At 40.0% G+C, this 23,782-nt stretch overlaps 1 protein-coding gene across 3 annotated transcripts in view; it reads right to left on the bottom strand.

Moving 5' to 3' along the window:
• Positions 1–23,782, bottom strand: part of lrfn1 (leucine rich repeat and fibronectin type III domain containing 1) — a 221,258-nt gene that overhangs the window by 143,126 nt on the left and 54,350 nt on the right. For 2 of the 3 annotated variants that reach the window (XR_004633947.1, XM_034702001.1), the window contains exon 3: positions 11,733–11,783. The gene's annotated coding sequence lies outside the window, so the exon portion shown is untranslated. Of the gene's footprint in view, positions 1–11,732; positions 11,784–20,015; positions 20,093–23,782 lie in introns of all 3 variants that reach the window. The other variant, XR_004633948.1, reaches the window with a different exon arrangement.

The raw sequence follows: 23,782 nt of genomic DNA on the forward strand, positions 1-23,782 counted from the left end.
TAGTATAGATGCTAAAGAGTTGGCATAGTGATGTGAGACGGATAGCATTTTGATTGGCAGTGCAGTAGGATGAACACCAAACACGCGGTGGATGTACACTTTTTTTTTGAACTCTTAGAAACTCTATTTCAAATCACACAAGAGGAAGTGGCAATCACCAACGCGCTGCAGCTGTCTATCTCGGGCGGCTATTCTCGCCTCCCAATCTCACTCTCCAGTGCTCAGCAAACAGACCACCGTCCTGACAAACGTAATCACTAACGGCACAGATTCAGAGAGCATCTGTCAGAGGGGGGAAAATACGGCAAACCACACACGATTAAAACACCCGTCTGCGCTCAACACACAACTCCCAGAGGTAGATTATCAAGTGATGAAAAAAAAAAAACGTCATCAGGAGACTGACAGGAAGCTCTGAGTGAGTCAACTTTGGTCGGTTAATTTTCGAGCAAGAAACTCAAAGAGAATCATTGAACAGCATGGGTGGTATGAATATTAATATGTGATGTTGTTTATGAAAAATTAAGACTTGTCTTGTGTCACATCAATCTTGGCTGTAACTTTCAGATCATTAAGGTTGCTATTATTGCTATAGAAAATCCACCCACTCTCCTGTGCTTCATCTGCTTTAAAAATGACATGTATGCCATTTTATCAACACGCATTTTCTCCCATAACTTTATTTTAATACTGACATTCATTTGAACTTTTCTACAACTCAATCTGAAGTTAGCATACCTATAAGAATATATATCTGGGGCTTGAAGCACAGCAGGACCATGTCAATATAGCACTACCTCTCCTCTTTCTCTCTGGATTTCTAGCAAGAACAGAACATCTTGAGTTTGAGAGTACTTTTTTGGAGGAACGTAGTTTTGTGAAATGAGTGGAAGTATATTGAGGATAAAGGTCAAATTTAGAATAAATCTGCGAAAATTCTGAAAAATAAACTTTAGCTGTGTATGGTGTCTGGGTATGAGTTGTGTTTTGATAAAGTTGAAAAAAAAGGTTTAAAAAAAGAAAGTCGGGTCTCGGTGGGCTGTGTTTGGTGCATGGTGCATTGTTTGTTTTTATACTTTTAGAGCACCTAGACCGGATCTATAATAAAAAAAATGAAAACTCTCGTCATCAATATGGAACACCGGGTTGCACAATTAATCCCATATTAATCTTGATCAGGATTTTGTCCAACCCTTAATAAAACTCAACCAATAATGTTTTTTTTTTTCACATTTGAAACACTTGCCCCACTCCCTTAACTCAGCTGCATTTAATTCCCTAACCCCAAACGAAGACCCCCTTCCCCAGAGGGTGATCAAGAGGTTTTCTCTTGCTGCAGTAGTTCAGTCTGAAAAGCGAGTTAACAACAGAATCCAGACAGGGTGAACAAAAGTCAAACGTCTGGAACAGAAGGCGAAGAACTGGTCCCCTGAAACGTCTCTAGTCAATTCTTTGGGGGTATTTTGGGGTAAGGGAGAGTGTTGAGCACGGAAAACTAATATGGCAAGAGTGCTTGGAACCTGAATCTCTGCCGCAAAGCAACCCAACTAACTTGTTCAAGCACCTGAAAAAACAGCTCATAGTGTAGTGTGATGAATGCATGAAGGCCAAGAGGAATAACATTGCTGAACTCTCTGTACTTGTCAAGTACAAGGAAGACATCCACGACAGCAATGCTGTGCAGCAGGACACTGTGCACCCAACTCCCAAACACAGACTGAAATTACAGATGTAATCGCATTCCGTTTGACCAATGATGTGTCTTATGAATACTGTGGGTAATGAGGGCAACAGGGTATTTGTGATTGCAGTAAACAAAAAATGATGCCATTCTGTCAGATAAGTAATTTCCTAAAGAAGCATCACCTGCAAAATGCTGAGAAACAAAGGGATGTTGCGGCTGTGGAGTCATTTGTCACTACCACTGAGCAGTGGACGAGCAGAGTGGTGGAGCCGCACCTCTGACTGATTTCAGATGAAGACCTCATTAAGCTTTTTTTAAGTTTTAGTTTGCTGCAAAGATTTGAATATTAGCAGGAAAATAGCAAACTAAAGTGAAACAGATCTGTTGGTTATATTTGGGTTAAAACTTTTTTGGCACAGTCTTATTACTTTCTAAATAACCTACATTAAATTCTTAGTGTGATTCCAGCTGAGCCTGAATGTAGTACAAAGTGGAATTGAAGCAATGCTCAGCATATTTAAGTGTGAATGTACAATACAAATAATAAATATTCATGATTAATAATTGTGTGCAAGCTAAAGCCTGGCATATGTCGAAGGTATTCACAAATTTATTCTGTTAGTCATAAAGCCTTCTCAAAATGACAGCATCCAATCACAGTGAAGTCCCCCCGCACAAGAATTGAGCCACTGAGTTGGTGAAAGGACATCTGACTGGATGGATCTGGAGGCAGCCATTGTGCGAGTTTATGTAGGTGAGTTTCAAGGCCCCACGCCGGGGTTTTGTGCTGTAGAATAGATGAGTGTTAGGGTTCAGTGGGCGTATGGGATGGAGGCTACCAAGGCTGAGATAAAAGGTGGATGTCGGTTAACACACAGTGGATGGGTGGCAGTGACTAAAGCCCCCACCTGAGCACAGCAGCAGCACAGAGCGGCCCTCATCTCCTCTTCTCAGGCAGACTCTGATCGAGTGTGTTATCAGTGGAGACAGGCGGGCTAAATCACTGGTTGAGTAAAGGTTAGAGCTACTGCTCTGTTACTTCACCCATGAGGGCAGACGGGTGAATGTCAAAGGCGCCAGAATCACAGGGAAACACCGCAGGGTGGAGGGTGAGTCAACCCCCAGGGCAGACTCTGATTTATACATTACTTGTGTTCAATGGTGCAACACCTTATTAGACTGAGAAGCTCACTGATGAGCAATCTGTAATCTACAGAGATCAACCAGTGTCCTTATGCTTTTAGGTTGAGTACTGTGGATATGGTTGACGTTTTTCAAGAGGAGGCCTGGTTTCTCAAGCTTAGTATTTCATGTAGTGATTTTAATAGATCATACACCAGAGCACTGACAGTTGAAGAGCACACCCAAGGCACCGAACAGACCAAAGAGAAGTCAAAGTTCAGCTGCTGGGTTGCCTCTGCCACTTTGCCTGCTTACACCGGTAGCACCCGCAAATGCTTGCAGGCTCGCTAACAGCTTCCCTGTTAACAAGGAAGCGCATATGAGCAGAGATGAGAATGTGTAGTAACTTCAGATAGATGCCCTAAATACATACGATCTTTTGCATTGTTTTTTTTATGTGCAACCTAATGTTGCCTGTCAAATAATCAAATGTAACTTAAAAAATAAGCAGCTACATCAGAAATGCATGCAGCTCTTTGCAAACCAACGCTTTGTTTCTGTTAGCGAATGTGATTGAGGTCACAGCAGATGGCTGTTCTCCAATGAGGCTGGTTCTGCCTCGAGCTCCAGTGATGAGTTTTGGGCTGATTATGAAACAGACTGAAATTAACACTAATGCTTCTATATGAGATAATAAAGCAAAACAAGAGCATCAGAGAGAGCATGGACTTTTCTCTGAAAGTAATTTGAAGTGTCTGTTACTGCTGCCACCAGATTGGTTTACATTTTTCCGCAGAAAAGTTTCACAGCGAGTGGTAAGTTCGACTGTTAAAACAAGGCAAGGGGATTATTTTTCAGCAGAAAACACTATCTACTTATGTACAAGACAAGATCAGCAAAGAGATAAGAAGCACTGCTTTGTCAACAGGGGTCAACAAGATCAACACCAACCAAAAGTTCCTCAGAGTAGCTTTCATGTTTGTGCCTGTTAAGAAGAAATTTCCCCTGTGCTTGTCCTTGGTAGATTTATGTTGAGCATATCCAACAAAACAAAGGGTACAGTCTAGACCTGTTCTCTGTTTTGATATAATTCTGAGCTATATATAAAAATTGATTGAAAAATAGATCCCCAAAAAGACTCTGATAACACTGCTCTCCTTCACAAACAATCTGAGCTGTGCCTCATTCAGTGGGCGTTCAGCCCTACATGAAAAACATTATGGTTGCTGTTCCTTGCTGACTGTGTGCTTTGCAAAGTCATATGCACAACATCTAACCTCAATCTGCATGCATAGGATCACACTCTAACACCTATTTGACTTGATTTTCATATATTTCTCTAGTGATATGTTCCCTATGGCACACTATTTGCCTTTGAGCTCAGTGTTTGCTTTTTTAGGCCTCAGTAGAGAAATAAAATTGTAAATACAAAATGTCTTGTTTCCACCTGGCACTTAGAGTAGATGTGGGACTTGGCTATAATTGAGACTATGCAGGTTTCCATTAGTGCAGCTGTCCAACTGGGAGGCAGCCTGCTCTGGCTTCTCTGTGTACTGTATCCGCCATTAAAAAAAGCCCTCAACATGTACAAACCTTCAAATTATTCTCCTTTTTTCTCAGAGGGTGTGCTTTTGTTTGGGGATCTTGCAACTTCTGCAAAAAATGGGTGTTAAAGCAGCTGTTTGGGCATCATACTTGCCATTTTATGTTGTAAATGCAGTGTATTCACATCTGACTTGGATGACTCTCTCTCTGCTCCACATTGACGGTCCTTCATCCATAAATCCCTCTGTTGGACAATAGTGCTCCAGGTTAAACAGCTGTTGTTGCTCTTTCCACACCAGAGTCGAGTGTGTACACAGGAAGAGAGAGAGGGAAGTAGAGTCAAGCCGTGGGCACCTGCAGCTCTGCAACTTCAATAGATAACACTAAGTATGCTCAGCACTTTTAGCCCACAGCTCCGCTTTCTTTATCTTTCCTGCCGCTGTCATTTTAACCAGACTTGTGATCGAGCCTGTTTTCTGTGATACCCGATTAATTTCCCCTGGGCCTGATCATTCAATATTCAATAGCTTCTGTTATACTGTGGATAAAGCTACTAAGGCTGCTCTCCCTGACCAATATCATCAGAGCTCAAAACAATATGTGCGAGGGGGATCACACGATCAGACTGCGAGATGAAAAGAAATCTTGTTGTGAAATATTCTCTCATTATCTTCCTGTCGTCTGTTTGGCTGTAGCCAGTGTCACCAGCAGAACATGTTCATTTTTCATATAAATGTATGGAGAAAAATGTAAACTTGGCACAACAAAAACAGGCTAAAACCAGGGGTGTGTTTAAAGAAGGTGAACTGGGGTGGCACTGCCCCACATCCCCAAAAAACACATTGGCCAACCGAAGTGCAACCACATAATTTTCAACTAAGTTTGGCCATGTTGCCAGTCAGAGGCGGGAATTATGTTCAAACATACTTTTGGGTTGTGCTGAAACAGGTTGCGAGTACTGTGCCCCTGTCTGGAGCCGTAGCCCCCACGTCAAAAAGCTGGATGCCGCCCTCAACATCACCCTACGGACTGTCTCAGGATGCCTACGAGCCACCCCAACAAACCATCTACCTGTCCTTGCTGGAATCGCTCCAGCAGGGGTCAGATGAGAAGCAGCCAAGCTGGCCCTTGCTCAGAAAGCACAGCTGAGTGAATCCCACATCCTCCACAAGGTCGTCATGGAGACACCACAGCGGACACGCCTAAAGTCCTGGCGCCCCTTTGCCGCTCAGGCGCAGGAACTGCTCCGCACAACACCAGCCGACACCTCCAAGGCCTCCTGGGTGAAGGCAAGACCCCACAGACGTTCCTGGCCAGCACCTCCCCCGTAAGGAGTGGACAACCCTCAACCACCTGAGGACAGGTGTGGGACGTTTTGCTGCATCAATGCAGAAGTGGGGTCTCGCAGATAGTGCCCACTGTGAATGTGGGGATCCATCACAGACTGTGGAACACGTGATGACCAACTGCCCTAAACACCGGCCCCCGAATGGTGATCGTGGGTTAATTGACGTTGACAATGATACACTGGACTGGCTTGCTGCAACGGAGCTTAAGGTCTAAGGACATACGACAGAAGAAGAAGGTTGCTAGTTGCTTTTGTGAAATTTTCAATAAAGCATATTTTTAATTGTCTGTACATTTGAACTTTGCCTTCAAGGACATGCATCTTTTTGAGCCCAAAGTACCTAAAATAAATGAAGAGAGAAAGAACATGTAGGGATTAGAGATTTAAGGAGACATGCAGCAAAGGGTCAAGGCCCATTAGTCAAACTTGTGTCTGCTGCGATTAGAACTATGGTATCTGGAGGTGTCATGGGGTGTGCACTTGAACACTAAGCCAAACTGGCACCCTCAGTCCTCAAAATAATGAAACATACAGTCTATAGATTTTTGTTGATGGTGTTATTTTCAAAACTCAAACAGTTTTTGAGGTTAAAAATAATCGTTTTACTTGACATCCCAACATCAAAAAGTTAGGAGCACCATCAAAGATTTAGAAGCACCCACCATAAATTATGGAGCACCGCAACTACAATGCACATATTAACATTTCATTTCATCCTGACAAATAAAGCTTTAACAATTGAGGCTGTTTCTGAATCCTTCTTTGCCACACGCTTGTCCCAGCATTTCTTGTATTTGGCACTCTCCATGTTTGGTCAAGCTCTCAAGCTTCAAATGGGTGGCTTTCATGGCGAACGCTGTGCTACCTGCAACCTACTACAGGCCTTACAGTGAACACAGTGCACAGGGCCATTTTCATAGCTGGGGAATGAAGGAGAATCAGTTAGTGGAGGAAGAGAATTCAACAGTTTTGGGGCACAGATAGAAAAGGCCCTGTCCCTTTAACACCTAGTCATTGATCTCTGGACAAACAAAGGGTTTTGGTCAGATGATCTCAGTTGTCTGACAGTGTGATGTGGAGACAGGAGTTCTGTGATGTAGGAGGGGGCCAAACCATTGATGCCTTTTAAAAAAACAACAGGATTGTAAAATTCTGTATCTGGCTGTCAGCCAGTGTAAGGAGGCAAGAATTGGAGAAATGTGGTCCCACTTTTTTGACCTTGACTGAATTCTTGCTGCGTTTTGAACTATTTGAAGAGATTATGAACGTGAATGAGTGATACCAAAGTAACATTGTGGGATGATATGAATGCATGGATGACTTTTTCCAGATCAGGGGTCCTTGGAATTAGTCTGATTTTGGAGATGGTGCAGAGCTGCATGACACTTTCTGTTACTCCTGGGTTTATTTGTTTATAAAACTTTAATGCTGAATCAAACATGACTCCAAGTTATTTTTGCATAAAATTTTAAGGAGGAGGTCAATGAGCCAAGATGAGGAGAGCTACAATTGGTGAAATGCTGTGATCCTGCTAAAATTAATTCATTTTTATTCTCATGAAGCTGAAGAAGATTTTCATCCATCAATGATTTGATGTCTTGAAGATTATTTTTGAAGTCAGTTAGTCTATTGTTATTCTGTTCAAGGGGGACGTAAATCTGTGTATCGTCTGCGCAATGGTGAAAAGAAATGTTGTGTGGAAGACTTAATTGCAGCGATAATATGAAGTTCTGGTAAAGAAAAATAGGATGAAGATGATTCAGAACTGCAGTATTCCATGGATAGATGAATAAGCTATTTAAAGATGGATCAATACTAGACATAAGATAAATTATAGCTCTTATGTTTAACACTATGTGCACTACACTACTTAAAGACAGCTATTTCTTAATTAGAGGGGAGTGGAAGAGGTAACCGTGTTTAATACTTAAAAAGTACCCCAGGGTTATGACAGTTTTATCAATAAGATTCAAATAGTATTGAGCCCTGGACTTTTTGACAACCCGCTGATATTTATTTAAAAGATCCATTCAAATTTCATATGAAGGAAATCCATCAACGTTCCCTTCATCTTATCTCTTCAGCTCTTCTGATTTCACGCAAGTAACCTCTCTGTTACATGACAGTGAAGCGCAGTGAATGAGAGTGATTGAAGGCAAATGGGCGATCTAAAATCAGCATTGAAAGTTAAGAATGCGAAGCTGACATTTGATTGGTGATGTAAGCTTCTAACGCAACTGTGGTTGATAAGAGGCACATGCCCCGACAAGAGGCACATGCCCCGACTAATGTGCACTGCACACAGCAGGCATTGCCAATCAACCGTCGGCCTATGCATTAGAAAACGTTTTACAGAGAAATGGAAAAATACCTTGGAACACAACAATTATTTGGACTCACAAAAATGCTCCTAAATATACATCTTGAGGTTGAACTCATTACATGGGAGCATAGGCGTCCAAAACAGTCGCAATTTTGAGCCCTGTAAACTCAAAAATCATACAGCCTTAATAATAATATGCTACCAACTAAAAAGATCAGTTTCGTGGAGAGCGAAGCAGTAAATGCATCAAATGCATGTGCAGGCATACTTCATACCATCTATGTATAAGTCAGTGCACCAGTTTGGCCCTCCCTGTCAAAGGTCTGGACACGCTCCTGGCTCATAACACGTTAATTAGTTAATCACCTCCAGTTTGTATATTTACCCATAAATTGTTTATGATGAACTAAATATACTTTTAAAATGCTCTTACTTCTATGGGGAAGACAGTCAGAACCATATGTATTCACTACTTTTCAAATTAAGCTCCTTTTTTTATGAACAGTGTCACAGATCAATGTGAGGGCTGATTTCAGGGAAAACATGGCAGCCAAACTCTGCAAGTATGTACCGTCTGTACAGAGAGTGCTTAAAATACGGACACTCCCCTGTTAGTGCCTTCACCGAGTGCATCAGAAAAGACTGTCACAATCAAGAATAAGGGGGGGAGATCATTGGGTGTTTAATCTTATTTTAGTTTAACAGCATAGTGACTCTTTGGAGCAATTATCTCTGGCAATGATAGTTGAGACAGCGTGAAATCTCTCAGCATGATAGCACTGTAACTGTTGTGTATGTCAAGAGATGTACTGATAGGATAATAAAATGGAAGTTACAGCCCAGATCATTCAAATGCTTTTTAAATAAAGGCAGACATGTTTGAGATATTGAGCCTTTAGGGTTTCCTTGACTTCTTACGTTTGCGTGTCCCTGTGGACGGTGCTTGCTCTTTCCCCAGCACACAATTTCTTGGGTTTTTGTATGTGTATTAATTTTCTCAAAACAGAACTGTCATATTTAAAAGCTGGAAAAATGACAATAGTGCACCCCTGCAGGTGTTAGAAATAACACAAATAACAATAAGTGCCTGAAATCTTGACTTACTGCTCACTTTATAATAAACTACTGAGAGTTCATTTTAGTGGAACTAATCAATAACAGAATGAGTGTGTGATTTCAGACTCAGCTTTAAACATACTCAAGAGGGACCAGAAGTAATTTCTGTTTTCTATTTGCAGTCAACTTTGATTTCTTTTCACCATAACCACTCTGTCACCAAACTATAACCACACTGTACAAATTGTAACCATTACAACAAAATTCTTGCAGCAGTAAGTTAAAGTCATTTTAAACAACTCCATGTTTCTCTAATATGAAGAACTCTGTAAACTCAATCAGAAGTGCGTCTTATAAGGTGGAATATTCTGCTTCCTCACACATTATTCCAAACAGGATTTGGGATTCTGTGTTAGACAGTTTCTTTAACTATTCAAAACCAGCAACTTGACATTCACAACACACTTACATAACTATTTCCGGTACCTGAACATGAGTGCAACGCTTTGAATGCCTGTTAGCAGTGAAAGCTTAAAATATGTGCCCCCACTTCAATGAGCTTTTGCATCCCCTCCATTTTTATTGCAGTGGTTGCCTTCAGCTGTGGCTGTTTGGAACAGTTATAAACACTTCATTGCAGTCCAGCAGAAGTGCAAAACATAGTTGTTTTTTTAAGTATAAGTGTTTAAGTATTTATGTTTTTGTGCCTGAACCTTATCCCACTGAACCAAATGTGTTCCACATTTTTTAAATCTGTACATCTTCACCCTTGAGAGTCAGCACTAAAGGCACTAGTTGGTTAAACACTATTCATCAATATTTATATTATTTTAGGCCTGAAATTTCAGTCACATGTTGTAATGAAGCTGTAGTGCAACCACCCGCCACTCTCTGGGGCCAGTGCCCCACTGCCATTACCGGCAAATTCCACTAGATCTGTGTATGGTCCGTCTGTGAACTGTCACGGCACCGGATCTGATAGGTTTCTATTCGAGTCAATTTGTTAACTCCCACTGGATCGTCTACATTGCGTTCTGGCTGCGTCTCTGATCAGGCGTGCTGGAACGCAACAGATCAGCTACACGGAGACCTCTATTTTTGCCGGATGCCGGAGCACGATGCATCAATCTCAACAGAACAGATGGAGCTGGACAGGAAGTCAGGTACGAAAACAAAATGAAGCATCCAATTAACTTTCAGAATAAAACACTCTGTGTTATCACCAGATCGTATTTCACTTAACTACAACAACAAACCGTAATGATGAGCGGAGCCAGGCCTGGAGTCAACAGGTCAGATCTTTTCAGAGGATGATAAAAACAACATGGATGAGGAGAGGAGGAGGATAATCCTTGATTCAGTAATTACAGCGGGAAAACCTCAGTCACATGACTACAGCTGTCCAGCGGTCCTGCTCTGTGCTGCATTGCGAAAACGCAACCAGTGAGTGTTGATGGAAGAGAGAGCACAGAGCCGGACCGCAACGGATCGGGGACGGACTGGACACATATCTGAAAGTCCTGTGTTATGCTATAATGCGCGACTACCTAGATGTAAACAAGCACAAATGACAGATGACAGATGGCATCTCAACCGTATCAGTAACCAGCACAGACATACAGTATATATGTTACCCTGCATGGAAGACCAAAGACTGGTGGTGCTTGCGCTGCTAATGTTATCCACACTTGTTTACCTGTAGCCTCTGTTTCCTTGTTTAACCTTGTTGAATAAATTATGCTACATTTTGGCTGTATTCTCAGTGTTTTCTTACCTTTAAACCTGTTGGTTTTGTCCTTTAAACAACTAGGAAATTTGTCTCTTTGAAACATCACTAAAACTAACATTTCCCAGGAGGCAGAGATTAAAACGGGTGTTTGATGAAGTGTCTTATTTTAGAGATCATAAAGCATATTCTGTTTGTTTTGAACATAAAAACAAGACTGTGTTACTCTTTGCATCTAGGAATGGAAGATCTTGTCACAATGCAGAATCTTAAAGAGCTCTGAATGTCCTCACCTAGCATTTAAACACAACTTGTCTCAGCATCAAGCACATGTTTATCTAATGACAAATACATCTAAAGAGCCTTGAGTTTACATCACAGTAAGACTACACTTTGTTCTCTGTTTTTTAGACAGCTTATTGATGTAACTTTAAGACCACACATCTGCAGGGGACAGCTTCGCAACAGCAAAATAACTGGCTCAAGGTCTGGCTCACGCCGTGCAATCGACAACTCCACATCTTATCTCCAAGAACTAAGGGATTCTTTCTGAACTCTTACCACGGGAGGAATATTTGCCATCACAAAAGGTGTTTACTCTAAGCAACAAAAGAGGGAGCTTGTAGGCTGAAATGGGAAAAACTCTGAAGGGAAACAGGAGTTCGAGGCTGTCAAATATGCCTGTAGAGTATCTGTGTGAGTGACAAAAGGGGAGAAAATAGTTTAAACGCTCTGCCTGTCCTTGTATACACTTCATCTTTAAAACAACTTAGTGCCACCTTGACATATTGAAATTTAATCAAAACTTTCCTATCCTCCTCCTCGCACAGATGATTGAAATTCAGAGTGTTCTTGCTTCATTTAAGTATTGAATACTGAGTGATCTTCAGTCAAGCTAATGAACAGCAAGAACTTTCAGCTTACTCACCTCTTAAGTCTGTTTTTTTTTTTTTGGGGTGGGCAATTTCCTTGAACAGACCTGTAAGATAAAGCAAGAATTAGCACAATATGCATGCCCCTGTGTGACCCACTTGGTAGTTTTCTGTTCAGCATAATGAATTCATGAGTCATGTCTGAGTCAAGCAACTTTTTATCTCATTCTGCAGCAATTACAAGCTCATCCCATCACTAACCAATTTGTTCAGACAGTCTTGGAAAAGTGGAAGGCTCCTGGCAGCAGCCACTTTCAATTCAAGCCATCAGAGGCCAGCAAGTCAGAGAGTTGGGTGAGTTAGTGAGTGATTAGGACAAGTTGCTGGATAGCAGCCAGGACTGGGGTCATTGGAAAAAAGCAGGTGGGGTATAAATTGTCTTTGTTCGATTTAAACTTTGCTGCGTGCTCAACCCCTCGAGTTAAGTGATTTTTTAATTTGTTCAGTAGCTATGGGCAGTGTGAATAAAACAATGTCAGATGCAATACAAGATCTGAATTGCTATCTCATTCAGTCACAGAGTAATCTGTACTCAAAGTGAATCAGTTATTCAAGACTTTGCACAGTGTGCTACAGCCCAAGAAGCTGGGAAAATTTATGACCAGGAACAAAATTGAAATTTCAATACAGCCATTATTGAGAATAAATCTCCTTTAAATTCCTTTTTTACAGCACTTTATATGTTGATGAGCCACAAAAAACTACAAATCAAAGAACAGGAATGACAGACTGTGATGGAAAAACTATTTTATCTTTATTTTTACACAGACTAAATTGCTTTTCCTAATTTTTATGAAGAACAGTTCTTAGTTTGGAGGAATACATCCACTCCCCTTCTTGATGAGAGTTTATGAAGAAGAATGAGACCACACTTGTATCTGTTCATATCATATGAAGGTCCGACTAAAAGACAATTAGCCTAGCTTAGCATAAAGTCAGTAAGCAAGTGGAATCAGCTGGCTAGTTTTAATCATGGTTGGCAAAGGCTAAGTGGTGCATGTCGGCTGATTTTTGTGACTTTGGACTGAGCGAAGGTATCCATTTCCCTGTTTTTGTATTGCATGCTAAGCTAAGCTAAGCTAAGCTAAGCAAAGCTAACCACTCTCTGGCTTTAGCTTCATATACAAAGACATGAGTGGTTATTAATCCATCACAGAGAGCCATAAATTCTACACCTATATAACTTGATAATCCGCTTGAAAAATAGATTGTTAACAAAGTTAAAATATGTGAACACTGCAACACAGAATTGAAAATCTATCCTTCTTTAAAACATCTCAATCTTAAAACACGGATGTCTCAGGTTAACAGGCATTACTCTCAGGTGCAATTTTAAACTCAAAGGTTTCTGCAGTGGAATCATAGAGACAATACAGGACAGCTGAGCCTCTTTAACATACAGCTAGAAACAGGTGCTTTGACAGCTTCTTTTAATTCAGGTGTAAAAAGAAATAGAATGGGAGGCCACAGGTGGAAGGTGAAAATGAGATTACACATGGAACAATAACAAAAAGGCTAATTTTACTTAGTGATGGAAAAGTGAGATAAAGCATCTATCTGCACATATTTCTTGAAAAGAAGAAGGGAGGAAAACTATTCTCATTCATGTTTTTAGTTGGTGTATCTCCAACAGTCTTCCATTAAAATGGAGAAAAAGTGTATTTATGGCTTGTGATGAGGCCAAGTAAATTAATTAGATGACATTTTTGCGTGAGATATTATTGAACTCAACTGTAAAAGAAATGATTCTACAAAGCTAGACGGTTTCTTGGCCAAATAAAAGCAATGGCCAGGTGGTTTTACTTCTTGATGTGGCTTCTTGATGAGTGCAGATTTGCAGGCAGTAAATGATGGCCAAAGCGATGGCCGAAGCTAATGCCAGCATGTGGGCAAAAATATCTGCTTGTGGAGAAGTTAAATGTTGAAGCATTATTTTAATAATGCACCTTATGTGTGGGTGAAGAAAAGTCCATGCAGTTGTTTCAAACTTTAGATTGTGTTGTACACCTTTTTTATTTTGCAACACTAGACTGTTCCTCAAACTTTCCTTAAGTTACAGGGTGTTACTTTTTGTGCACTGAGGCTTTTTTCATGGTTTTGGATGTTTCGTTCCAATAAAAAGAAAACCTAACTAAAGGTTACGATGCTTTTGGAGGAGGCCTTTCTTTGTTAGTGTCATTTGAATTTTGAAAACCCACACTCCGTACCTGACTCACTACCTACAGCAATCTCAGAGTCAAAACCAGACCTGATCCTCTTAAATGAGTACCAGGACTTAAGCACTCTTCGTATTGAACTAGTATCACCTAGGGACCTCTGGTTATTTGTTAATTACCCCCTGACTTCAGTGTTTCATGCGGCGCTATGCAATGGATAAGAAAAGTCTGTAGTTTACTAGAATTTACTGACATTTCTGACTGAAAACGAGAGGACGCTGCACGACATCCACCTTGTCTGTGGGGGAAGCATCACACTCTACATCTCTCTTAAGATGAGGAAGACATCCACATCCAGTAAACTTCCACAAAATTAAAAACATGTAAAAAGAACTGAAAGAGGACACAATATGTATAGGCTACCATGCAATAAAGCACTTCGTATTGAGCCAAATCCCCCAGTTTTCCCCTCTATTTTCAACACTTGCTGCACTTTTTTTTTATTCCTGTACAAAAAAGACAACATGGTGCACCTTGCATTTTGCAGACGACATTCCCTTAATGTACACAGACTCTTTGCACTACAAAGGCAATCAACCTGTTGGGAGGATAAAAAATGCTCCACACTGCATGCTCCAAAGCCCATGCATCTCTTTGATATTTGGATCTTTTTATGGATTTTAGTTTGCTCTTTCTGAAAACTGGTTTCCACACTGTGTATCTAAATGATCAGGCTGAATTTGCACTGCAGTAAAAGCCTTTGTTCTTTTTGTTTGATGTCCAATGTCACCACTTTTGACCCGAAAAAGGAGCAGAGAAAGTTGCAGAGACCTTAGAAAAATATTACCACCAAAAATGACTGACATGCCTAATTGGACGGGATTCATTTTATCAGAAGACCTCTGTGTGTCCTGAAATATGGTCGGTGATTTGCTCTGGAATTTTACTTTACAAATTACAGACCTGCTTGATTCGCACTGAATTAAAAACACTGACCTCCTCTGATTTTATTACGAATCATCAGAGGTTTCCGAGTAATACTTATCCCGTACAAATAAGGCTTCAGATGATTAAAAGGGCAGGAGAGGTCACTTGCTTGATTTTTTGATTTTGACTTTATTGTAGACACAATGATTACAATCATAATCAACTGTAGAATTTTTGTCAGAATGAAACACAAATTGTTTCCACTTTCATGTCCCACGTCCCCTGCCCAAAGCTTGAGCTCGATTCTGGGTGTGTCCACCCTTTGCTGCTGCCAGAGAAGTGACATTTTATTATTTAACTGGATGTTAATTCTATTATGATTAGGTGATGTCTGCGAGGCGTGAAGATGTTAACTGATTTAAATCAAATTAAATATTGATTCATCTCTGATTTTCCCAGGAGAAAGAAAAACTGAATTTTCCTCTCACCAAGTCCTCGCCTGCATTTTCTACATTTTCACTAGAAACTGTGAATACATCTGAATACATTTTCATCCATTACACCACTCTTCTGCAGGCCTCTGCCCCTGTGTCTAAAGCAAGGTTGACAAAGTCACGATGTTCAGAGTTTGATGTTGACGAACTTCAGCCTGACCTCAACCCTATCCACCACCTCCAGGGTGAACTCGACTACCAACTGCGAGGTCAGGCTGCATGTTAATGCTCTCAGGGCTGAATGGACTAAATCCCTGCAGCAAGGCTCTACAGAATCTAGTGGAAAGCTTTCACAGAGGAGTGGAGGATTTTGAAGGCTTGGATTTAGACAGAGATCTTTAGGAATCAAAAGTGGGGTATTCACAGATGTTTGGATGTGAATTTTATGCTGTGAGGGTGACTGATGTTAGAAAGGTGGGCTTTTCTGGGTTACCACTGCAGGTTTTAACTAAGATGTAGAAAAATGTCTCAACCCTTCTTATTAAACCTGAAAGAGCGAAGCAAAGAGAAGTGCTTAATAAGTTGACTAAAACAGGATAAATTGTAATGCTTAATCTATCAAAACATTAGGCGTTAGAGCTTCTATTAGTTCCAGTCACTTAATACCTGTGTAGTTCTAAAAGTTATAAACCTTCATTTGGATGATCCAGACTAAGCTCTGGATGAATCCAAATCTGAGCAACAGTAATTTAGTCAAGGTTATTAATTTAGCCGATTCTGATGCGGCGGTAAATTGGCAGTCTGTTTTGTTGCATGCACAATTCTCCACATCAGTCCTGCCAAGAATCTTAGAAACATGGCTCCACATCACACCGTCAATGAATTTTCATGCTGAGAGACGCCAAGAAGAGCTCCCTTTTTGTACTCGCCTGTTTTACCTTAACTATTGCTTTCATGTCATCCAAGTGAGAGAGCAGAATGTATTCATTGAACATAATGTTCTCTTTTTAAACCGTAATTTCAATTCAATAAACAAATATGAAAATGAAATGTTCTGTCTTCAGACGTTATATAAACATTTGAGCTCGTAAGAGTCTTCAGAGAGGTGATTCTGTGCTAAGTGGAGCATAATTACTTCCAATTTGCTGCTTACAGTTTTATGAACTGAGCATGATTCAGATGAGTGTGGAGCGAGTTCTGCACTCTGCTTTCATCACTTTTCATACCCTCGAATTAAACATCCCAAAAAGACAAAAAGTGATTTTTTTTTTGAAAACCTGAACATCACAGTTATTGAGTAATGATAGCAATCCAGATTATTCATGATCATTTTCACCTCTTTGGCTTTTGGTCCATGTAATGGAATCTCTTTCATGACAAGAGATATAATAAATGCGTCATTAATTTTAACTTGCAATAATTGTAAGTACAGGGATGCATGGCGTTTCATTTATTTGCCACCTTTTAGAGGCCGGTCTGAGAGTCATATTTTATCCTTTGATCCTGTATTTTTTAAGTTCTGAAGCTTGTTACCTTCAATGAGAAAAGTTTTACAGGAATAAAGAGACAAAACTTTTAATACGGGTGCTACTGTCAAAGCTGAAGAAAAGGATTCAAGATGAGAGGGTTTGCCTGATGTCTCTAAATAAAATCTAATAATTTTGATTTCACTGATAGCTGGAGACGTGTGGAAGAATCTGAGGAGAGATCAGGGATTAGTCAGACTCTAAAGAAGAGAGAGAACTATTTATATATTACTGAGATTATCACAAGTCCATACAGGAGGGGATTATATACATCAATTTGTAACTTCACATTATACTGACTGAATGTCTTTATATGACCTTTATATTCTTACCGCCAGAGTGATCTCAGTGTATGAGTTTATTACTGTTCTTCGTGACCTTTAATTGGACGTTTGCTGTTATGAAAACAGTGACCAGACAAAGGTGCAAGATGCATGAGACTCAATGTACTTTAGATGCATTATTCAAACTGTGTGCACACAAAGGCAGAACTTTACATGCACATTCTTCCTGTGTATATGACAGTAATCAATAATGCCGTGTAGGCGTGGTTCAGTGTTTTTTCCCCCTCTTCATCTCAGTCATCAAACAGGGCGCTTTATTTCCACCTCCACAAGGACAGAGAAATGGATGTAGAAATGCCCCCAGCCACCATGTTTGCATTCCAGCCATTCTCTTGCACCATGTCTTGTACAAACAATTGCATTATTCTCTTACTGCTCAATTAGCCATGTTTATAGCTAGGTATACGACGTTCCTGCACCAATAGACTATTACCTGCATTCACAGTTAAATCCCAATCATTATTTAAATCAGAGAGATAATCAATAATTACTTTATAATGCTGTCATCAAAACAAACTTCACAGAGAGCTTTACAACTGATCGCAAATTAAATTAAAGAAATTAATCAATTCTCATTTAAAATAAACTTTATATATGCACCTTTCAGTGACATTTACAGATCTGTTAGATGCTGAAAATCTGATAACATGATCAGTAAATTGGCAAAATCTAAACAAGCTGCTTTTGGTTGCAAAGATCATCACAGTCTCCTGGTTAAGGCCAAAGCCCTCCCAGTAACACAGTGAGGAATAAAATGAAGGACATTTTCTACATGGAAAATATCACTGCAAGATTGACAATTAATGTTTTCCAGATGAGGTGGAAACCTGTTGCTTAATCACTTCTTAGTTGACTTTCTGATAGACTGATTTGTGAAATATAATACATTATTATTTTATTTTATTTTATCTATTTACTTTTTTCTTTAAAGCTTAAAGTGTATTGTATCTGTTTATATTACTTTTCTATTATTCTAATTACTATTCAGAAAAGTACTTTGATTTATCAATTTAAAATTGTGTTAATTTTGATTTTATATTAATTTTTTAATTCATTTTTTATTATATTCAGCTATTTTTCTTGAAAGTTATACTGTTGTTTCTGTTTCTATATCTTTTCTACTAAACTAATTTCGTATGAAATTATTTTGATGCATTAATCTAACTTTGTATTTAGTTTTTTATTTATTTGTTATGTATGTATCTATTTATCTATTCATTTTTTTACATTTTTATTTTCTTTTTTTTTTTTATAAAATATTTTTGCATGCACTCTACCTCTGAGTCTAATGGCTGTATTATTGTTTTGTGTTGTGTTGGCTGACTCTAAAAAAAAATATATATATATATATAGTACCTAAACAAGCTGATAGATCACATCTCCCATGTTACATGTGATCCGTACCTCATCATATTACCAGCAACTAGCTCTAAGATGTCAAATGTTGCACTGATTGAGCATATGTAAATGTTGTGTTCATTCTCACTGCACATGCTTCCTCCATAAATAGCAGTTTATGTGATGAGCAGTATTCATTATGCATGTTTTTACTGTCCCCACTGATTTCTAGCAGCAGGAGTGCAGAATGTACCTAGCACATAAAAAAAATACCCCTGCCTCTAAATCACAAAGCTTCTTACCAAATATTTCTCAGTTCCATTTTGTTCACTTGACCATAAGTGGACGTGAGAGTTCCTACTTGAAACAAGGAGCATAAAATGAGGTATGTTACATAAAGACAGGGGCCTGTGTGTGCAGGTCTGACAGCCCTCCCTTGAAACCGTGCAGCCTGAGCGCTGCAGAAACAGGAAAAGGGAAAATGTCAAGCTATAGATCTTTGGTTTAACGGACTATCCGGTTGAAGTCTTCAGAGAGCGCCACATTGACATTTGTTAGCTGCCTCTGTCTGTAAAACTGCCTCTGCCTTGCAGGTGACCTTCCCAGGTCTATTTTTGTCAGGTAATGACTGTCATTATGAATGCCTTTGCTTTACATCGCTTCTGCTGCGCCAGTCATGCTCAAATAGAGACATTTAGATGATGACGGGCATGTGGCGCTGATCACAGTGAATCTGACCGGTATCCATGGAATAGCTGATGGACTGTCAGGTTTCCCACATCCTCCTTCAGTGAGGAGGAGGAGGAGGCGGAGGAGGTGGAGGAGGAGGAGGAGGAGAGTGAGGTGGAGGTGCCGCCCTATCAGAGTGTGCTTCAGCGCCTCCAGCTCCCTCTTGATTGCCTGACATTCTTTATCAACAGTCAAGTAATTCTGTTCCCTTGGCAACAGTTTCCTGCTGATACAAAGAATCAGGTATCACCTTGAAAGTTTAAGAGTGTGGTTGGCAGCTTTGGTGTTTTCATTTGCGTGCAGCAGCTACATCATTTTCAGGAGTGAAAAAGGGGTTTGGTTGGCCGGTTTAAGCTTTTATATTCATCCCTGTCCGCCTGCAGTGGCCTACATTAAGGTCATGACATCCTTCTATTAATTCCTCTTTACCCCTCTGATCGGTCACTGCAAAGGTTGCTACACAGTTTAACCACAGAGATGGATCTGATCTCTACCTACGGCACAGTCTGGGTCTCAATTACTCCGTACAAGTGGAGGTTATAATGTAACTGGAGTTTCATTCACATTATTCTATAGGACTTAAGAGGCGGTGAGATTAGGCTTTGTAACGCAGCATGGTGGTAATATTTTAGGAACCTTTTAGATCTCCTTTGACCTTCTGGGGATTGTGATGGAGGATCACAAAATTTTATTCAAATAAAGCTTTTGACTCCCAGACTGGCGCTGACATGCATCAGCACTGAATTAAATGGAACATAGATATCTTCACTTGGGCAGCACGACATCAGGCAGTGTCGGGTTCCTGAGATATTTCACTTCACTTACATTTTCTCAGTCTGTCTCCTCTGAGGTGTATTTTATGTGCTGCCTCCAGCCTGGCCAGGAAATAAAAACTTCATCTTCTTCCAAAAAATAAAAAAAGAGAGAGAGAGAGAGGATTTTTAGGCAATTAAAGCAGCATATTCTTGTTTTTTAAGTTTCATTTTTAACTGACTACTATCTGTTAAGTTTAACGACTTTATGCCAAAAATTATACAATACAGTTTTAACCTGCAGCTTTTCTTGAGCACATAATTGGACAGCTTGTTGCAAATTAAAAGCGCGCTACTGTCAGCTTCATCGGGAGTATGATTGCATTATACTTACCCGATCTATTTAAAGTCTTTTGAGGCTACAAGACATTAGTTGTCTAATGTGTGTGAATGAATCACTCTGACAGATTGGACAATTGGGGATATAAAACATGTCATTTTTAGTGCGGGCATCAGTTAGATACAATTACAACAATGTTTACACTTGAACACTTTTAGACGACGTGTGGCACAAAGAGGTATGAGATGCCGAATATAGCGTATACCACTGCAGTGCATGTCAAAGGTTAACATGTACCGTAAATTACAGGGGAACGTAAATTGGCTGGAGTAAAGAAAAGATTTAAAGATCAACTCACACTGCCAGCTGATCATCTCGGGTCAAAGGCTTTATAAAGTTCACTGATAAGCCTGCACTTCAGGTGCACTCATGTGCACAGAGTGAGCAGAGAAAAAGTCTGTGGAAACTGTCAAAACAAAGAAAATGTGTGAAGACGTGCAGCCATATATTCTTTTAACTCTGTAAGCTTTTTACAGCTGGATGTTAATGTTTGCTTTAAAAATAATCCAATATATAATGAAAAGAGAAAAAATGTGTGCTCTGTCCACTGATTTGATGCAATTGCACACTGCTGCAAACCATTTTAAAAGACTGCTTTCTGCTACTGCTACTGCAACAACAACAAAGCAAGTTCCACTGCTTCTTCTATGAAAGCAACCCAGAGATACGATGGTGCTTTCTCGCTGGTTCTAGTGTACTACAACTGTAAGATTAACATTGTTCATATACAGAAGTAAAGACTGTATAGTTCCAGTGTATGTTGAGTTAATTGGCATGAAAGAGGAAAGAATTGTTATCATTTGGACTTACAGAAAATAACTACAGAGTTCAATGCAATTCTATCATTTGGTAAAACAAGAGTGTTTGATCTGTTCGCACATCACATCCCACAGAGCGTTTTTCTGTTGAATGAACATTAAAAAAAAATGTAAAAAGGTTGGAGGGATTTTACATGTTGGTAGACTATCGGAGCCACAACATATAATTTTGGGAAGTTCATCATTTGAGGGGCTAGGACACAACAAGATACATACTCAGGGCTCTTCTCTTAATAGCTCATAAAATGATCACAGTGAACTGGCTCAACACCCTTCCTCCTACTATGGACCAATGGAAACAACGGCCTCGAGATGTGAACTGTATGGAAAACTTGACTGCAAAGCTGCAGCTAAGGATGGACTTATACCAGGATAGATGGAGATCTGTCATAGACTATTTTACACAATAAATGTCTTGTAAGGATGTTGAGCAATGAGTTGGGGTGAATGCAAACAGTCACATTACAATATTAGCACATTCTCCTCCTTCCTTCTTGGGTGCTCTGACTATGCTGGTTGGTTTGCCTTGTTTGTTACACACTTGTGCATTCTCTGTAAAACTTGTTTATGATGTGCTGTATGTGAGACTTTGTGTCAAGGAACATGTTTTAATAAATGTTCAAACAAAAAAAGTAAAAAGACGTTAAACTGGTTCAACATGAAAGCTTTATCAATGTCTAGAAGATAATCAGACTTGTTGTTAGAGACATATTTGTATCACCGTATTGTGTGTATGGAAGGTTTCTTTTTGTTTGTTGCACTTCCTTTTTTACACACTAGGTGGCGGGTGTTACAAGTAGGGTGTTAGAAGGTACAAAGGGAAGAAGACACAATTAGTGGCAGGTGAGCTGCATACCTGGAGTAAGCAAAGAGTTTTTGACCGTCGTCTTTACGATTTCTGTGAGCCTGTTAATTAGTGTGCAAGTTATTATTGGATGTGAGTGCAGATTGATCGGCAGAGCTTTATTATCTAGCGTTGTAAGCAAACCCGTTTGATGTGAGTGCAAACATTATTGATACACTTGCTAAACGAGGACACGCACCAACTTAGTAAGTCCCGGAAAAGCAGCCTCTCAGTGGCTTATTGGTTTGTTTCGACTGGCGAAAGCAAGCCACTACACATGCGTTTAGGCTACATTTAAAGGTGACATATCACGCTTTTTTAATCAATATATATTGGTCTAAGAGGTCCCCAAAACATGTCTTTAAAGTTTATGCTCAAAAAAACACTTTGAAATCAGATTTTGGCCTGCCTGAAAAGTCCTCTTCTTCAGTCCTCCTCAGAACACTCTGTTTTCTCTCTGACCACGCCCCCTCAGGAAGTGGATGTGCCTCGGCTGTCCAGCACGTTGATCTAATGTTTACATGTTGGCTGAATATACACGGCTGCTCACAGATCGCGTTACTTCAACCCTCTGAATCTGATCCAGAATCTGATCCTGACGGAGAGGCGCCTGTAGCAGGACCTTTCTGAAGGATTGGTCACAGATTAAGTGTTTCTTGTTGTTTTATTTATCAGTATGTCGACGTGTGTCTTGGTACACAGCTACGAACATGTAGCTATGTGGCTATGCTAACTAGCGCTAGCACTTATCCATGATAAGTAAAAATCATCCACTAGATCTTCAAATCTGCAGGCCTGGGGAGTAAAACCGACCTCTACCAGAAAGGCAGCAGGACCTTTCTGAAGGATTGGTCACAGATTTAGTGTTTCTTGTTGTTTTATTTGTCAGTATGTCGACGTGTGTCTTGGTACACAGCTACAGCTACAGCTACGAACATGTAGCTATGTGGCTATGCTAACTAGCGCTAGCACTTATCCATAATAAATAAAAATCATCCACTAGATCTTCAAATCTGCAGACGTGGGGAGTAAAACCGACCTTTGTGTTTATTAAGACAGCCTACAACTAGCATGCCTCCCTCCTAAGCTCCTTGTTACCACACATTTGTGCAGGTAATGAAAAACGGAGGGGGGATTCAGTATTATTTTATACAGTCTATGGGCTGAACAAGCTCCGAGCTCTGACTCCGTGACAGACTGGATATTGTTGTTACGTAACAAAAACACGGAAGTCTGAAACGGCTCGTTTCAGCACACATTTACAGAAAGGTGTAGAAATCAAAACAGGGGCAGAATGGATTTTTTTCATTCTCGGGGGGTTTGTAGACATGCCAGGGACACATATTTCAGGTAGAGAACCATTAAAAAGTCCATTTTGCATGATACGTCACCTTTAAGTGAGACATCCGTCACAAGATGTGTCACACATTCACACACACAACTAAAAACTAAAATGTTAACAGCACTCGCATCTCATATCTTTTGCTGCTAAAATGTTTGTATTAGAGTGCATCACAGTCGTCAATGAAAAAGTTAACAAAGTGCAACTGGATTCAATACCACATCCTTCAACACGCAAACCCGCCACCCTTCACTGTTCGCAAGTAATTACCAATTGTAACCACGTAAGGTATTCATCAATTGCAGCGGCATCCAGGGGTCTTTGTACCATCGTAGTCAGAGCTGTGGAATCTGCTCATGTGCAGTCTTCTTTATCTTCTTCTGTAGGGAATGTTTAGAATGGGTTTCTTTACAATGTCTCTGAACCTTCTTTTAAA

The sequence above is a fragment of the Notolabrus celidotus genome, chromosome 14 (genome assembly GCF_009762535.1).
Source record: "Notolabrus celidotus isolate fNotCel1 chromosome 14, fNotCel1.pri, whole genome shotgun sequence".
In the NCBI taxonomy this organism is placed as follows: Eukaryota; Metazoa; Chordata; class Actinopteri; order Labriformes; family Labridae; genus Notolabrus; species Notolabrus celidotus.